Source organism: Dermacentor variabilis, chromosome 10 (genome assembly GCF_050947875.1).
Source record: "Dermacentor variabilis isolate Ectoservices chromosome 10, ASM5094787v1, whole genome shotgun sequence".
Taxonomy (NCBI): Eukaryota; Metazoa; Arthropoda; class Arachnida; order Ixodida; family Ixodidae; genus Dermacentor; species Dermacentor variabilis.
In genome coordinates this window covers 86,490,824-86,509,202 of record NC_134577.1, presented here as the reverse complement: position 1 = coordinate 86,509,202, position 18,379 = coordinate 86,490,824, and the positions used below count along the sequence as shown (strand labels likewise).

The 18,379-nt window shown below is 46.4% G+C and overlaps 1 long non-coding RNA gene across 1 annotated transcript in view; it reads right to left on the bottom strand.

Annotated features, from left to right (window-relative positions):
• Window positions 1–6,350: 6,350 nt before the first annotated feature.
• The window catches only part of LOC142559635 (uncharacterized), a 59,959-nt gene continuing 47,930 nt past the window's right edge, over window positions 6,351–18,379 (bottom strand). Inside the window, exon 3 of the long non-coding RNA XR_012823184.1 lies at window positions 6,351–6,438. This is a non-coding gene — a long non-coding RNA (uncharacterized LOC142559635). The remainder of the gene's footprint in view (window positions 6,439–18,379) is intronic.

Here is an 18,379-nt window from a genome sequence, read left to right as displayed (position 1 = left end):
GTATAGCGGCTCCACAGCCACCGTAGTCCCCCATAAAGCAAGCAACAAAATCACATTAAAGAAAGGTGTCAGGCAGGCAGATGCGATCTCTCCAATGCTATTCACACGTGTTTACAGGAGGTATTGTGAGACCTGGATTGGGAAGAATTTGGGATAAAATTTAATGGAAAATACCTTAGTAACTTGCGATTCGCTGATGATATTGCCTTGCTTAGTAACTCAGGGGACGAAGTGCAATGCACGCACACTGACTTGGAGAGGCAAAGCAAAAGAACGTGTCTAAAAATTAATCTGCAGAAAACTAAAGTAATGTTTAACAGCCTCGGAAGAGAACAGCAATTTACAATAGGTAGCAAGGCACTGGAAGTGGTAAGGGAATACATGTTATTATGGCGGGTAGTTACGGCGGATCCGGGTCATGAGACGAAAATAATCAGAAGAATAAGAATGGGCTGGGGTCCGTTTGGCCGGCATTCTCAAATCATGAACAGTAGGTCGCCATTGTTCCACAAGAGAAAAGTGTATAATAGCTGTGTCTTACCAGTACTCACCTACGGGGCAGAAACCTGGAGGCTTACGAAAAGGGTTTAACTTAAATTGAGTATGACGCAACGAGCTATGGAAATAAGGATAATGGGTGTAAAGTTAATGAATAAGAAAAGAGCAGATTGGTTGAGGGAACAAACGCGAGGTAATGATATCTTAGTTTAAATCAACAAAAAGAAATGGACATGGGCAGGATATGTAATGAGGAGGGAAGATAACCGATGGTCATTAAGGGTTACGAACTGGATTCCAAGGGAAGGGAAGCGTAGCAGGGGCGGCAGAAAGTTAGGTGGGCGGATGAGATTAAGAAGTTTGCAGGGACGACATGGCCACAATTACTACATGACCGGGGTTGTTGGAGAAGTACGGGATAGGCCTTTGCCCTGCAGTGGGCATAACGATGATGATGATGATGATGATGTGGCTGCCGGCAGTTCTTGCTGGCGCAAGAAGGGCTGACATCCGCGCGCTGTTAGTATCGCATCTCAAGCACTGGGCACTGATTGTTGGCCGCAAACCGCCAGCATAACATCTGTTTCTTTTGTGGCAGGCTTGAATCAAAGGCCGGTATATCCGATGTCGATCTTGCTCAATCGCCGAAAATGCACTGTGTGACAACCATATAAGATTGGTGTATGAGGTTGCATTCTCACATAGGGAAAGGGTCACTCCAGCTCCTTTCGCCCTGTTCAGTTCTTTTCATCTGCCGCTAGGGGATGTGGCCCCTTCTTAGTGCAGTACAACATCGAGTGCAGAGGGTCCGCATAAGCAGCTCCACTGTAAAACAAGAATCTATTTAGAAGAGGTAAATGCCTTGAATGGGGCGAAGAATACTTTGCAGTAAATGTCAGCGGCTGAGATGCGCACGTTTTCGTGCGTGGCTACGCAGCTTTTCTAGAAAAGCAAGCCTGCAGCTGGTTTGTGTCTCCAAACAATTGTGCCGTCACAAGCTCTCAAGAATGCGCCCTTTGTACGATAGCTCCACGGTGTTATGCAGCTACAGGAACCACGAAGCTCAGCAGATGACTCCCAGCTGCGTGGCTGTGTTCGTTGGTCCGCAAGATTCTGCGACGTCCTACCGTCAAAGCTTATAGCTATCTATAGCCAAACATATGGGTGGTGTTTTTGCAGATTCTCATGTTAGGGCGAACGTTGCAGTCTGCAAAAAAGAATCCCACACGCCAGGGAAGCAGTTCAATGGAATAATTGGACGGTGCACCATTAACACTATCGACGTCTTGTCTGTTCCATCGATTCCATCACGTCTAGCCTGAGGTCCTTTTAACACATTTACATTTCCTTTTACGCAGAAAAAGAAATCTGTACGCATTTGCGGAGTATAAGATGGCCAGTAGGCTCAAGGGCGGTGCTGAAGTGTTAAAAGTTTTCAGGAATACCAGTAGCTCCTGTTGCTTTATCTGCAACACAGCAGAATGCATCAGGCGACAATGACATGTATATCTCATTATCGGCAACGCCTGCAGCTCTTTCAAGAGATTAGAACTCTGCATAAAAGCACATCCGAGCACGCAACTTTCCAGAGGCACTTGAATGTAGCAGGCCAATGATAGCTAGCACTAGTGCTGCCTTTCGCGTGGCACATCGAGTGACTTGCATGTGCTCTCTTCATTCTTTCCTCGAGTTACATCAAGGATCATCTTTGTCTTCGTGTCATCGCTGTCTTAAGCTCATACGGGGTGAATTTACATGAACGGTTGCCTGTATTAGTTGCGAAACAGGAAAATTACATGACATTAACTTTGTAACTTGACCGCTGCATACACACAGAAAAAATTATATTGTAACATAGAAGAACCACCTATTAGCCAGGCGCCTCTACAGCATATTATATAGGACGAAACACAGACTCCCGTCAGGCTCATCACCAGCGCTTTACTAATTCGCTTCCACCTTCGTTTCTTTTGGTGTTCTGCTGACCCTCTCCCCAGGCCTCATTTTGCGGGTGTTTGGTCAAGTATGGGCCTGTTTATTTGTGCTCTGTTGTGTTTTTATTAGCCTCTCACAATCTGGTTGATCTTGTTAATAAGAGACTTGGGTCACTTTCTTATCCGGGCAGCGCTCTTTTTCTTGATGGCTTCCGTTCCCACTAATGTTACTCAGATACAGGCTTTTTTGTGCAGTGACATTCTCAGCGCCCCAGTTGGCCTGGCGCCAACCAATGGGGAAGGTATCCGCGTGTAAAAGGCTAAAATCGATTCAAGAAGAGCTGCGAAAACCTGACCTTCACTTCCAGGGCAATACCAATTTTCGCCAATTTGGCAGAGGGGGCATTCTATGTTGCTCGAGAGACCAGAACTGTGTCTCCGACCTTCTAAAGTGTGGAATCCTTGTGCATCACCTGGCGAAACCTTTTGTTCCTGCTCATCTAGCTTACTTAATGGGCCAGTACGGGGAGTCCATGCGAATCTGTGTGCTTCCGAGTTTGGTCACATGCTTTGCTCAGCAGGTGTCATTGCCATCTACTGAGGTTTACAGCTTTCTGAGAATTAGAAAGTCCCCGCAGAGCTGGTCATTGTCACTTTTGCAAGCACAACTAGACGGCTAGAGATCAAAGCATGAGCTTTATTATACGGAGTTTAAGCCTTTCTCCCCGACCACTGTAATGAGTTCACTGCTTGCGATAAGCTCATAGTATTAGGGAGTTTAGATGAGATCTTCGTTGTCGCATTTGCGGAGAATTCCGCGATTCAAAGGCGCGTTCCTCTCAGAGGTGAGTGATGTTCTTTTTGCGAAGGTTCCCATCCTGCGCGCTGTTCAAAATGTCCTGCGAGAGACCACCGCCTTCAAATTTTGCAAGGTATAGTATGGAAGCGATGTTGGTCTCCTGAGGCTCAGGCTTTTGTATTAGAGAACTAATGTGGGTACGCTGAAACTGCAGTACGTCACTCAACAGCTATGGCTGCATCTTTTGATGGTGTAGTAGCAGCAGCTGTATAGAAAGCTATGTCAAAAGCCCTTGACACTCCTTTTTTCGAACCTCTCAGAGGCCATTGAGGAGCTTTTTACTGCTCAGGTGGTGCAACTATTGCAGGTTAAGTGTTGGTTCTTAGAGTGCAGCGTTTCATGAAAATAGAGACAAATTCCTAATTCTTCTTTCTTTGTATTTATATTTTCTTTCAACATACTTTCAGTTAGAAGAAACTTATGATATAATTTTTACAAGCAGTTATTTTATGTTCTTCGAAGTGCTTTAGGTCGGCGACGGAAAAGAATACACTCGTCACTTCAGTATAAAATCATACAGCAGCCGTTCTAATACACTGAAAATTTCAGGGGGCCCACTTGATAACCAAAAATGCGCCATGTCTGATTCCACTATCTTCAGATTGAACACCAAGAAGCAAATTATTTTAGAATTCACTTATTGGCACTCACTTTCGCTATAGCCCATCGCTTTTAAAATATCGGCCACGCACCAAGTTCATCAGGTTTATAACAGTTGGATGTTCATGAATAAGGCGCTAAAAACCAATTAAGCTTATACTGATGGGGACGTTAAGAGACAACCAGGCACCGTCACCTGCAATAACTTGCTTGCCTCATCTTTTCACCTTGCGTCGCGTTCAGCTGTAATTCTTATTGCCGCAAGGCTGTTCCAGTGACTGTACTGGCGCCAAGGCGAGCGCAGTAAGTAAATGTAACCCCTTTGTCTTGCCTCCCTACCCTGATACCAATAGAAAAGATAATGCCGACGATTGCGGCGGGAGACTTTAACGTCGACATCCCGAAAGCCAACGAAATTTGGCTTCGTGATTACCTCGACAAATCCTACGGACTATGACTCTTCACTGATGTCATGATTCCCACATCGAGATGAAGCAGCGTCATGAACCACGTCTACGTACGAGGCCCACCAAGCGTGACACTCTTCACTTGCGTCACGTACTACAGCAGCCATCTGCAAGTGCTCATCTTCCAGGAAAGAGCGGTAGCACGCAAAGGCTCTGTTATCCAATTTCAAAGTCAACAATAGATCCACGAAGAACAAAACCAAGAGCCAAACGAAAGACCAAACGAAGAACAGGAGCCAGTGTACACAATATATGTTGCACATGTTTTCGTGAGTTGCTACATCGCCTCCATCCCTTCAGCTCACTCCCATATCCACTACGGGCTATCTATACCATTGGTAAACACCGTTTCAGCTCGCATATTGTACATTGTCTCGTGCAGCTCTGAAATAACGTTTCGGTGTTCAAACCGAGCTTCTGCCTGTCTCGACTTTTGCGCGGTCGTTCTCGCAATTATACCAAACACACGAGCATACTACCATGAAATATCTAAGTATTACGAAATGCTTACGCGTCATTTATAGAACTTTCAAAGGATATCCTGCGTGGTTTCTTATATTCGTTCGTTAATTCTCGTTAGTGCCCTTCTTCACAAGTTGCCATTTTGAAAAGTGCATCGGCAATCGACGATGACACTGCTTCTCCATAAGATTTAGTAAATCGTGTTTTCTAGGCACTTTCAGGTAAACTAAAGCGATATGGTCGAACAGACCTGAATCTGGTCAACTCATGGTGCTTTCTGCATATATCAAGTAAAATCCCCTGATACATGTTGACCCATCAGATCAATGACAGCGTTATAGCATTTATTTATGATAATAGTTTGAAGATTTACAATGTACTGCTCCACAGCACAAATTACCGAATGCTTATTTGCATCTTCTCCGTCAGTTTATTTGCTTTCAAGATAGCTCAAGCTACGCAAAAGCTTTGTTTAGGATGTAGGGGTCAAACTATAACGTTATTTGCCACACGTTGCCCGTATATCTACGGGAGGTACTTTGCATCTCGGGAGGTAGGGAGTAAGCAGCCCGAAGGCACGTATCCATTTCCTGCTGACTGAGAAGATCCAAAGTTCAACTCGTCACTTGCGTCAGGACTATGCGCAACTAATTGTTCTATCTTCTGTGCTGTATCCGAGTTTTATTTTTTATGTAAAAAATACAACATGAGTAACTCCAGATTTTTGCCGTCTATATCTAAAAACTCTTCAAGGAAACGTTTCTATCATCCCTACAAAGAGGCTTTTTTCCGTTTTCCGTGTTTATTCTTGCATCCTCCGCAAAACGGATAAATAATACCACAGGCTGTTACCCACATGAGAAATTAGCCAACATTTTGCATGCTTCACAAGAGAAGTTTTTATTAAGCACTTTATGACAGCATGAAAACGTATCGAGAATGAGTATGGCGAAAGCGTTTCTACCTGCAGAACCGATAGGCCACAAATAGTCGTAATAGGGGAAGAAGTGTCCATAAAATGGGGTTCACGTTAAGGGTACAATGTCTGGCTAGCAATAAAATACTGTTTCACAGAGCTTAAATGGGTACGTGATACGTTTATGCATCGATACGAAGATATCTGTCACTGTCACCGTTACTACTGCAGCTCAAGAAGAGTTAATAGTTTCTCCCTGGTTAACGCTTTCATAAGCAAGCAACGATTCTGATACTTGAAGGCTGCCTTCAAATTTGGGCCGAAGTAGCAGCTGTGGACGCTGGAGGAACAACGCCTTGAACGCTTGATCTACAGCTGCTTGATCCTGCAATGCGCACATATTCGTTTTCGTCATGATGCGTTTATCCATGTCACCGGCACACCTGCCGCTAAACAAACGACAAAATAATGACACATTAGCGTTAAATTTGTATTTTCTGTTGTTCTATTTGCACAAAGTTTGTTTGTATATTGTTCGGCGATGTGTCTTGCCCATACTTACAAGTCTGCGTCAAACTATGCGTGCGAAGCTCAATATAAGACCACTGTTTCTCTTACCTTGCAAAAATAAATCAGACGAATGGACAGTTCTTCGTAATCTTGCTTGCGATTCTGTAGTCCGCTTCGGCAATAAAAGTCAGTCTATAAAATTGGGGAAATGTTTTATTTAAACCAGCATTACGTAAGAAACTTTTTGTGAATGTAGGCACGCAATTGCAGCCAAGCTGCACTTCGCATTGAATTCCGTTTCCACTAAAAAGGTTGCTGATGAATAATTCAAATGACAGAAATTACTTATCATCTTTGCTGGCGGACGTCCTGTTCAGTTGTGTAGCAATGGCTCAAAATGTAGAATTCGAATGAAAGCGAAAGCAGGCTAGGAAAGAGAACAAGTAGGCCATGACACTTTCTTAGCAGACCTTTCGCCTCCTTTTTGCATATTTTGGGAATTTGGTGTTGCCGCCACCCCTCGTTTCGCGATAATGTGATGAGCTATCGGCACAGAGCCTTTCCGTACTGATGTGAAACAAACCCTTCCTTCCCCCCGAAGTAGCTACAAATTTCTGCTGGGGCTAAAATGCTATCGCGAACCGAGAGGTTAAAGCGGAGTGCCAGGGCCAGAGGAAACGCGTAGCACACTCTTAGAACTGCCTGATCGTACTGGCGCTACGAACACGAGTCACCCAACTTTATCTTACTCTTTTTTTTTTTGCCATTCCAACCAAGGGCGCTCCGCTTCCGCGTCCACACGTAGTGAAATCGATAGGCGCTATGCCCTCCCTCCAACCCAGACGGAACGACGAAATGTACTCGTCGACCAAGTGGAGATGGTGCTGTCTTGGTTACGTGAAGATTCGCTGATATGCCGGCTACATGGCGTAAAATCAGGTTGTGAAGGATAAAACTGGCGATGTCTTTTGCTGCGGCAGATTCTAGGGCTGAAGTTTCAGTGTACCGCGTGGCGTGGTAGATAGCAACAAGAACCCAGCGGTTGCCGCTTGGAGTGTTGGGAAGCGGACCATATAGGTAACTGCCGACGCCGTCGAACGCTCGCGCAGGACATGGTAAAGGTTGCAAGGGGCTGGCGGCATGCTGAGGTGGCGTCTTGCGTAGTTGGCATATATGGGATGACTGGACATCATGTCAAATGAAACGGTACATACCGCGCCCGTAGTGCCGAAGCTGGAGGCAAGAGTATGTCTCTAACACATCAGCGTGACCGCACTGTGGGTCGTCGGGGAACCTGGCACAGATATTGGAGCGGAGGTGTCGGGGTATACCTACTTGCAGGCACACCAGCTGTAGTTGCGGCGGTATAGCAGGTTACCCCGAATATGAAGAGCGTGACATGAAGACGGAGCGTCCGAAAGATCAGCGCTGGCGACTGGCTAGACAGGAAGTCAATAGGCGAAAAGATCAATGGGTCTGCACTGCTCTAAAGGCATGTCGGAAATGTTGAGGGTTAAGGCACCCCAAGTGGAAATAGACGAGCGGACTGGACCGGAAGGCTGGGGGGACCGGGTAGAGCGTCTGCGTCTGAATGATTTCGGCCTGAGCGGTAGCCAACGAGGACGTCGTACTCTTGTATGCGCAATGCCCAACGGGCCAGCCGATCAGTCGATTTTTTAGTGAACATAACCAGCATAAGGCATGATTATCTTTTTACGGTAGCCCAAATGAGGGCCAGACATTCTTTCGCAGTAACCGATTATTTATATAAATAAATATATATATATATATATATATATATATATATATATATATATATATATATATATTGACACAATGATGTGGGGCTCCACGCACAAAGGTCGGCGTCCTGAAAGACGATGAAGCGCGTGAGTGGCACGTTCTTCTCCTGGCCCGCCAATAAATGGCAGCGTCTATTTGTAAGACTCCGTCTTTATTCTACGTTACATTTTACTGGCGGAGGTGCTGGGTACATGCTACCACTCCCAGATTGAACACCGCCTACAAGCCCAGGACGAACTCTGGTCGAGCTGAATCCAGTTCACGTACGGACAAGCGGCCGACTTCAAGGACTACCACCTGAGCACGAGCCGCTACCCAATCGAGTCATAAGGATGAATACCTCAGTTCCGTCTTCTTCCTCAGCCGCACCGACCGAGGTCGTCCTTAATCAGCCGCGAATCCCCACATCCTTCCATGGGGACACCTTCGAAGATGTTCAGGACTGGCTCGATCACTTTGAGCGTGTCGCAGAATTCAACTGCTGGACTCCAGAGCGCAAGCTACGCAACGCCTACTTTGCCCTCGAGGACTATGCGCGGACATGGTTTGAGAACCGTGTGGTGGCCCTATCGACATGGGACTAGTTCCGACGGTAGCTAAGCAGCACATACGCCAGCGCCTATCGCAAGGAGCGAGCTGAATCTGCAATTCAGGTGAGAGTGCAGCGGCCGAACAAACGCGTCGCAATGTTTGTGGAAGATATGTGCCGACTTTTCCGACGCGCGGATCCATCCATGCCGGAAGAAAAGAAGCTCAGGAACTTGATGGGCGGCGTCAAGCAAGAGTTACTCGGTGGACTAATAAGCAACCCATCAAAGACCGTTACAGAGTTTCTCGCGGAAGCCATATCAATGGAAAAGGCACCGCAGCAGCAAACAAGGCAGTACAATCGCGACCTGTCGACCCTATCTCGTGACCCTCTCGTTATGCCCTTGGACAATACCGAAGCCTTGCGGGAGCTCATTAGGCTTGTTGTCCAAGAAGAGCTTCAAAAGCTTCAGGTGGCTCTGGCATCGGTACCGCGACTCGCTCTGGCTGAGGTCTTCCGGGAGGAAATCAGGCACGCAGTACAAATCTCGGAGCGAAGCGAGACACCACAGCACGAGGTACAGGAGCCACAGCCTCGCATGTTGTATGCAGAAGCTGATAGAAATTTGTTGTCTCCGACTTTTTACGATGGGCGCGACCTCCCGATCTTTCCTGGTGTGCGCGCCGTTGAACAAGCAACTGGCGACTTCAGGACTCACCACACACCATTCATATGTGAAACACGACCACCCCACAAGAGCGACGCATGTCGCACTGCAGACCGGAGGCCCTTGTGTTTTCATTGCGCTGGAGCCGATCACCTCTACAGGGCGTGTATTTACCGCCGAGCTGGGCTCCGTGGATTTTCACTGAATGCGCCGTGCCCGCGCAATGATGAACGCCCCCTGGAGATTGAAGCCTACCTCGGGGACGCCAGGACCTCATTTGCCCCATGATTCCGTGTCCCCCGGTCACCGTCACCCGCCCGAAACCGGTCTTCCAGCCCCATCTTCACGCCGAGCGCAACAAGGCGTTGCTCACCCAGCCCTGCCTCCCGGAAGAACTGTGTACCGCGATTTGCGTAGGTGACGTCGCTGACATTGCAAACGCTGAAGATCCCCCACTAAGACGACCGCGATATGACATAATTGAGACGCAGAGAAAGTAGTGTAGTTCGGTGTCAGTACCTTGCGACGTACCTGTTACCATAGATGACCACAAAGTATGGCATTAATCGACACGGGTGTGGGCACGTCTGTTATGAGCCAGAATCTCGCGCGTATCCTGAACAAAGAACAAAGTGTATCGTGAACAATGGACCGGGACTCAGATTCCTACTGCAGGAGGGAACCTCATAGCTCCTATGGGCCGGTGCATGGCACAAGTCAACATTCGGGGCTTCACGTACATGGGCGACTTCGTCATTCTTCCTGAATGTTCGAAGGACCTTATATTCGACATGAATTTCCTTCAGGCGAACGGTGCCATCATTTGACTTGCAAGAGGCTTCGCTACTACGCAAGCCATACCGAACAGCAATGGCAACGCCCGTGCCATCGCGCTTCACGTAGCTGACGATCAGGTCACGTTACCACCCAAGAGCAGCGTGCTTACTCTTGTCCGATGCGACATGGAGGACGACACCGAAGGACTTGCGGAGGCAAACACCCCTCTGCTTCTTGAGCGCCACATTTGCATAGCCAGATGGCTTCTTCAGGTGCGCAACAAATGTTTAGTCATCTTACTAAGAAACTTTAGCAACGAATATCGGAATGTACCTCGAGGCACGACAATCGCATTTCTTCGCGAAATCATTGATGTTACTGACATTGCCCTATTAGAAATCGCAGCGTCTCTGCAATCTGAGTTACCCAGCCTAAAAGAACAGATTCACGTTAAGACTGCTCTGCCAGACCATCGGAAAGATCATCTACTGAGTCACGTGAATGAATTTGCAGACGGTTTTTCAACGTCGACCAAAGTACGGCGCACGTCCATCACAAAGCACCGCATTATAACGGACGAGTCCGCACGTCCTGTTTGTCCGCATCCTTACAGAGTGTCTCCAGTGGAAACGGAAGCAATCAAGCAACAGGTGAAAGGGATGAGATAGTAGTTCTGCGGGAACCCGCAAGGTGGAGAGAAGTAACGAATAGCGGGAAAATCAGACATCCACCCGTTCGTAGCAACTGCTACAAAGGAAACCCATACGAGTTCCTCGAAAGAAAAGCCTCGAAGTTTAAGAAAAATTCGTCCTGCTCCGGGACTCGAACCCGGTACCACCGCATTTCCGGGGCAGGCGCTGTACCATCTGAGCTAACCAGGCGGCTAGCAGATGGCAGGGCGAAGTCGAATTTGTCGACAACACGAAGCAAAGGCAAGTGTTTGACGGAGTAGTTCTGCGGGAACCTCCAAGGTTCGCCACCTTGAAGGCAGATATTCCGCGGAAACGCTATCACCTCAATCATTTCACGGAAGAATATTGGAAGGTTACTGTTTAATTTCTCAATCAAACCAGGTTTCAAGAAAAATCTGTGGCCTTCGCCGCTGAATGACATAAGAATGAAAGTATGTTCAGCTGGGTCTGCAAATATGTGAAAATAAAAGGTACCGTAGAGTTCGAAATCATGAAACGGATGGAAAGAAATGATTAATAAAGGCCAGAATCTACAAGGCCATGAGTTTCTCAAAGAAGGTTTAAGAATGCCATTACAAAGCAAAGAGAATTACCTATGTTCTAAGAAGTGATCTATGCTTATACAAGCATTGTGAAGTCAACAAATGCTGATGCAAATGGAATTAATATATGGTATGTTGGCGCGACCTGACTGAAGCAGCACCCATCAAAGGAGATGGAAAGACAGTCAACCTATAATATGATCTGCTTCTGTGGTAAATTCATGCAGACCGCATTATTTTTGGGATTGAGTGTAAGGAAATCTGTGGTTTCCTCGTAAGAAAAAATGCGGCCAACATGAAACCTATCTGGATGAGAGATTCTCATACACATTTATTGACGCTTTATTTTAATGCTTATTACCAGCAAAGTCGGGGTTGTTCAGTTATGCGGTCATGAAATGGTGCATACCTGTTGTTCCGACCTATTAGCTTGGAATATTTCGAGAATATTTTTGACATACGATATATTTTGCCATGGAAAAGATATATTAGGAAAATAGAAAATACATATCTGCCATCTTTAACGCTAAACACCCTTGCTAAGGACAACTTTTTAGTTCTGCAGTTTAATAACTTTTTGCCAAGTGCTGTATCTTAGGAAGTGATAAAATATTTGTCAATATATATCCACAGTTTGAAGGGCCGAGTCACCATTGGTGCCATTGTGATCTTTAGTGCCATAAAATAATGAAAAGGAGAGGCCGTGCTTGCTATTTACTCTAATAATGCAAAAGTCGCTAACACATTCGCGTATTTTCGCACAACAAATGTAGACCTACGGTGTTCATCTTTGCGCGCTGGCAAGATGCTGATAGCTGGTTTCATAGGGCAGCCCTAAAGGCTTTACTTACAATCTTTTGTGTTCCATTAACGGTTGTGTGCACGCTACGGATGCTCCCACGCCGTCAGTGCCACCACCAACGTTATGTTGTTCCGTTGTCAAAGTCGCACGCATAGCCTATGTGCATAGTGTTGGAAAGTATGCTCAGACTAATGTGAGGAGTTGTACATTTGACCATGCTGTGCGTTAGTAGAAACATATTATATTCTAAGCATCTGGAAGGGTGTAACACATGCTGTAGTTCCCCCAGTATATCATATTTTTCCATGCAATTCGACAGCTTTAATTTGATGGCTTGCACCGTCATCTTATATGTCACCGACGTTCCTGTAACTTGCATGTACCAGCTCGTCTTACCCTAATCAATTTTACCTTTGTAGCAGAGGTTAACTTTCATTTTACACGATCCGACTGGAATTTTCTTCCTTATAATCACTTTCTATGTGACATAAGTCAAAACTGCCCTGCTGTTTGGACCGAGTTGCCTTGCTTAATAGAATTTCAATTTTATCGTGTCCTGCGGCCGCGTTCCTAAAGATAATTTCTTCTCCTTTCTTCCAGTAAGTGTTAGCTATCCAAAATGTTGATCTCTCAGGCTTTTCTGTTGTTGGTGAATCTTTTTGGGTCTGAAATATGCTTTTTTGTTTGCCGAAGATATCCCTAATAACGCATTTCAATGACCGTAGCGCATCGCCTCCTTTGAGGATGTTACCGTCTCAATCTGTTATAACCTTTTGCGCATATTGAGTTAGAGCTGCGAGTGCTCTTAGATGAGGCTCAGAATTGTTTATGCAGCTATTGGACTCTCGCGGTACGTCTGGCTGCGTGGTAGTAGCAGTGCATCGTTTACAGCAAAGCTGTTAACCTGTAGTTGGTTGCGATTTTTTGTGTCCGGGTGCACGGCACTCCCATAAATATGTGGGCTGATACCCGAGACAGTGCAAATAAGCGGAAGCACACAGTGTGCTGCTCTCTCCATGGGAAAGTCGTGACCTCATTGGGTGTCATCATCACTTGACACAGGCGAGATGGCGTGAATTCAGTTTGACGTGGAGACGTCATCAGATTACGTCTTCAGGCAATATCCTCATCTGACAGTGCCATTATTCTGTCATGGTCGCATTACACTCCGAAGCTATCATGTCTGCAGTTGATGTGTAAGTCGTACTCTACGAATTCTCTTACACACTTTGAAAAGTAGTTTAATAAAGCACTTGCGCTTCGCAGAGCGCCTGTAAGAATGAGCACGCATGCTGCTGTTCCGCAGACGTGCGTGTACGAGTGACGTACGTTGCTTGTGGTGGTGGTGTCTGTCCGAAGTGTCTAACCAACGTCGTGCTTACCTAACGTCAGCAACAGCTTGGCTTTACATCCACTTTCACAGGGTGTAATGGAGGCTTACTCTTTTGGGTACCTGCGCCACTGAGATTCGTTTCCGAACGTCGGGATGAGCGTCCGCCAACACCGCGTCGAGATGCTGGGAGGGGATTGGCTCGCTTATGGTGGTGAGGATTTCCCTAACCGCTAGGGTTTATTTAAGCAGCCCGACTGAGATGTGAAGAATGTTGCCCTGGGATCTATGTACTCAGAACTCAGGCGCCAATGCCTATGGCGATGATGTGGTTATCCACCTCGACGAAATATCGACATTACTGGTATAGCATTTTTCGTGTATTCTGATGACATCCGCCACACCTCGTGTGCAGCTAAATCCTCTGTCACCGTCACCGTCACCACCACCGAAGCCTCCTGCAGAATCTGGTCTTTATGCGTTAATGAACGCTTCGTGGCCCACATAGTGATATAGCCCGCATTAATTAAATGAGGGGTTCTACTTGCCAAAACCGCTTTCTGATTATGATGCACGCTGTAGTGGAGGACTCCGGAGATTTCACCCACCGGGGGTTCTTTAACAGGCACCTAAATCTAAGTACACGGATGTTTTCTCACTTCGCCCCCATCGAAATGCAGCCACCGTGGCCGCAATTCGATCTCGCGACCTCGTGCTCAGCAGCCCGACACCATAGCCACTGAGAAACCACCGTCGGTATAGTCCATTTAGAGGGTATAACCCTGGTGAGAATTTTGTAGGGCACAGGCGAGTCTGCGCATGCGAATGTTGCAGAGTAACGGGCAGATTATGGCGCCCTGTGGTGTAGCATTAATTAGCTTTTGAAGTTGATCTCATCCTGTCTGATCTAGCCCGAAGGTAGCTGTTGTACGAGAAAGGATGTACCTAATGTAGTTAAAAGCATGCTCGCCACGTCCAACTCGTTGTGCTCTGAAAGGACTGCGTTGTGAGATCCTCTCAAAATCACTTCAATCTCTAGGGCAAGAATAAAATTTTCCCTTCCTATGGGCACACATTCGAGGACCTCCTCTCTAAATAGGAGAAAAGCGTTCCGATACTAGAGTGCGGTGCGAAAACATATCATGGTGACAGCGAAAGGCTTTCTTTCTCTTTGTAATTTTGGAGCCGTGTTTCAATCACCCACTCGTAGAGCTTGCCCATATGCAATGTTACTGATAGGGGTCTTAAGGATCCTAGGTGTGGCGTTTTGCACGGTTTTGGTATATTTATAACCGCGGCTCCTTTTGATTCAGGACTGAATTCGCCCTTCTCCCTGCACTGTTCGTTAAGGAACAGTCATGTGTACTAAGACTTCGTCGCTGATATGCCGAACACTGGAGTTGGTGATCTCATCTGACCCCGAAGCCTGGGCGCCACGCGCACCTGCACCTTGGTTAGTGGTGCGCCTAGTTCAGGGTTGTCGGTACCCGCACACTCCATGTTTCACGGTGTTGTGATATCTATTCCGATGTATCTTACGATTTAAACCTGGAATTATTCCTGGTCCGTACACGTCAATTGAATAGCTGTTGACTGTAATAGTTCAGTGAGAACTTGAACTTGTCCGGCGCCAGCATACACCTCTGCACCACCCACGTATGAGCGGTGCCCAATGTCTTTACGAAAATAACAGGACTGAATCCAACCATTGGCAGCAAATCCGCTGCTAACCGTTTTCGTACTACGAAAGGGCAGCTGGCTGCCTGTGCAGGTTTCGGTTGCTGCCTCTTCCATCTTTGTAGGCGGCTCCGTCTACTTTCCTACTAGTGCAGCAGATGTTCGTCGATCGCCGGGGTTCCCGCCGTGAGCGCGACTTCTCTCGAATTTTCCTTATGCGTCTCTCGAATGAACGTCACGCAGCCGTTGACTCACCAGTGGTCTCCCTCCGAAAGGTCGCCGTTTCGAAAGGTCGCCCTCTGCGTGACAGCGACCTTTCGAAAGCGCCCACGCTGGAGCATGACTGAAAATCGTGTACACTAAATGAGGAAGAGGGCAAGAAAGGTCACAAACATGTACAAGGCGAAAGAAGGTGTAAATAGACATACGGACGTCATCAGGAATGAGGTGACGTAAACAGAGAGAGTGAATTGGATAGCAATAATGCAAACAAAAACGACCATGGAGATTTACAAGATTGAGAAGAAAGAAATAAGGGAAAACTACAAAATATTACGAAGGAAAATGCCTTGCTATTTGCACCTCGAACTCAGTGCCTAAGCACAAGAACATACCGACAAAAATATTCGCAACTAGATGAGGCATGGTAATGATGCAGAAAAAAATCCGGAAACCACTCCGCAAATCCTAATAGAATGCGAGTATCACCCACTGAGACCCGTAGGTAACGTACACCTTCTACAAGCGGTTGGAATTATTATTGATGGATGTATGATCCGGTCTGTTGTCGATATAGACAAGAGACGCTTAGAGTATTTGTCGGAAGAAAGGCATTGAAGAGTTTGATTGGACCGGTTGTGCTACAGGCTTAAGTAGCGGTACAAGTTAGATAGAGAAATATTGAGGAAGAAAAAGAAGATTGAATAGATGTGTAACAAGAATGATTGAATAAAATATCTGTACCGCATGCCCGTGGGAGTAACTCAAGTAGGCGAGGTGACTATTTCTAACCACCCCGTTTCAATGGGGAGGACCATGCATCATCATCGTCGTCATCGGCAGTCCGTAAGTGCGTCCCCCGCGATACTACGCAGCTTCGGGAAAACGATGGACGTGCTTATAGCGAAATGATCGCTTACTAAATTTTTGTCTAGGTTCGTACTCGTGGAGTTTTTAATGTTATAAGTGAAATTTAAGTGTAGCAATTCAACTTTGCTGACGCTGTTTCCTAACCTTGTTCGTGCCGTTGGCAGAATCGCCTGTTCAAACTACAGCTTCTCTTCGCGTAGTCCCTGGCATATCCCCAGGAGGTATTGAGAGCATTGAAATCACCCACTACTGTAGGTTGATCTTTGGCGCCCTCTTACAGTTATCCTTCTGAGAAACACTCGGCAAGATCGTCTCGTTTGATGTTTCTCTGGCTATATATGTTCGGGATGTGAGCACGTGCATCCCCATTTTTTTGGGGCAAGGATGGTAATGACCTGGTGATTGATTTCTGGTTGTGGTATCTGCAGGTCGCAGTGAGAGACTTGCCTGGCAGCGTCGTAACGATAGGACACGTTCAAGATTAGAGGGTGTATGACCCTAGCAGTTTACAACGTCGTTTCGAGACTTCCTGCAAGCATATTACATCAGGTGGAATTAGTACCCAATGAATACAGTACAGTAATTCTGCCACTCACGAGTGAAACGTGCGGCTGTTCGACTGCCAGATTTTTAGTAGTTCAAATTTTGGTGTTAATATAGTTTGGGCCATTTAGGCCGCTTTAGTGGTCCGTTGTGCCGGATTCGTCCGTGAGGTGGTGGTAGGCCGTTTGTCGCGAACGAACCACGACAGCGTTGTGATAACGCTCATGAATCGCGGTCGTGATATTCGCGACCGTCTCGTCCACATATTGTGTCTGTTGCTGAAGCTCAATGACTAAGCGTTGCATTTGCCTCTGCAACTGCTGCTGCTCGATCTGAGGTTGTTGTTGAAGCCAGTGCGCAATGCCTTGCGTCATGCAACTGTGTTCGTCCGCATGTGTTGAGCGGGCAGTAGCTGCTGGCGTGGCTTTAGGGCCGACATCACATTTAGCCGTCTCTAAGGACTTAGGTTTAGGTTTAAGGTCACGATTACGTTTTTGAACGCTGGAACGCTTCTCTCAGTCGCCTATTTTCTTTGGCAAACTGCCCGCTTTCATTGACAATTCTTTGGTATTCTGCATTAGCTCTTACCGGAGCAGGGGACGCGACAGTGCCAGTCTAATATGAGCATTAAAACGCCAGTACTATGAGCAATCAAATACATTGCAAAAGAATGGCGCAATATACAGAATATGTGAGATGCTAAAATTGGCTAGAACACTACTGCCTCATGAGAGCCCTTAAAACACAAGGCTCAAGAGGCACGTGCTATCAAAAATAACTATTACAGCGGCATCCTCTGTAAAGAGGATGCGCTACAAACTTATTGGGCTTATAAGATGTAGCACAGCATCAATCAAGAAAGCGACGACTGGTATTGTCTTAAAGAGCAGTTCTTATCCAAGAAACGGCCGGATGAGGAGGGACACGATAATGGTATGAAAAAGGAAAATAATTCTTCCTGCCTCTTTTGGGTTCCCGATACTCCAGCATGACTTGGAGGACCGTCAGCCTGTCATCACATCTGCCCTTGATGGGAGGCTCGTTACAAGTCAAAAGAAAGTTATGAGTGCCAGATGTGGATCCTATTCTGGGCTTACTGATTAGGACATATTGTTCTTCGTGTCTTCGTAGTTGGGGGCCAGAAACCGAACTTTGGCTCAATGACGTGAAGGTTGTTACTCGTTTCAGCATTCCAGAAGCGTTGTCAGAGGCTTCGCAGTTTGTTTCGTCGGAAAGGCTTCAGATGTGTAACAGGGACAGCAGCCGTAGGAGCAATAGCTAGCACTGTGAGTGATGCGGCCATTTTGTCAGCTAGTACATTACCCTCGATGCCTCTATGGCCAGGTACTCAGCATATTACTACATGTCTATGCGATAAATAAATGTTGCATACGATTGACTGAAGCTCAATAAAAACAGAATTTCTATGCTTTTATAAAGACATTAACACTTTTACAAGACTTAACGAGCCTGTGAATATGATTGCTCTATCAATTTTGAATTTCTTTATATGTTTTACCGCTGACAGTACTGCATAGGATTCTGCAGTTAAGATACTTATTAAGGGGTTAAATAGGTCAGAATTAGAAAAAGAGAGAGCAACAGCAGCCTAAGATACGCGAGCTTGTGATTTTGACGCATCTGTGTAGAATTCGGAGCAAGAATGGAAATGCATAGCGATT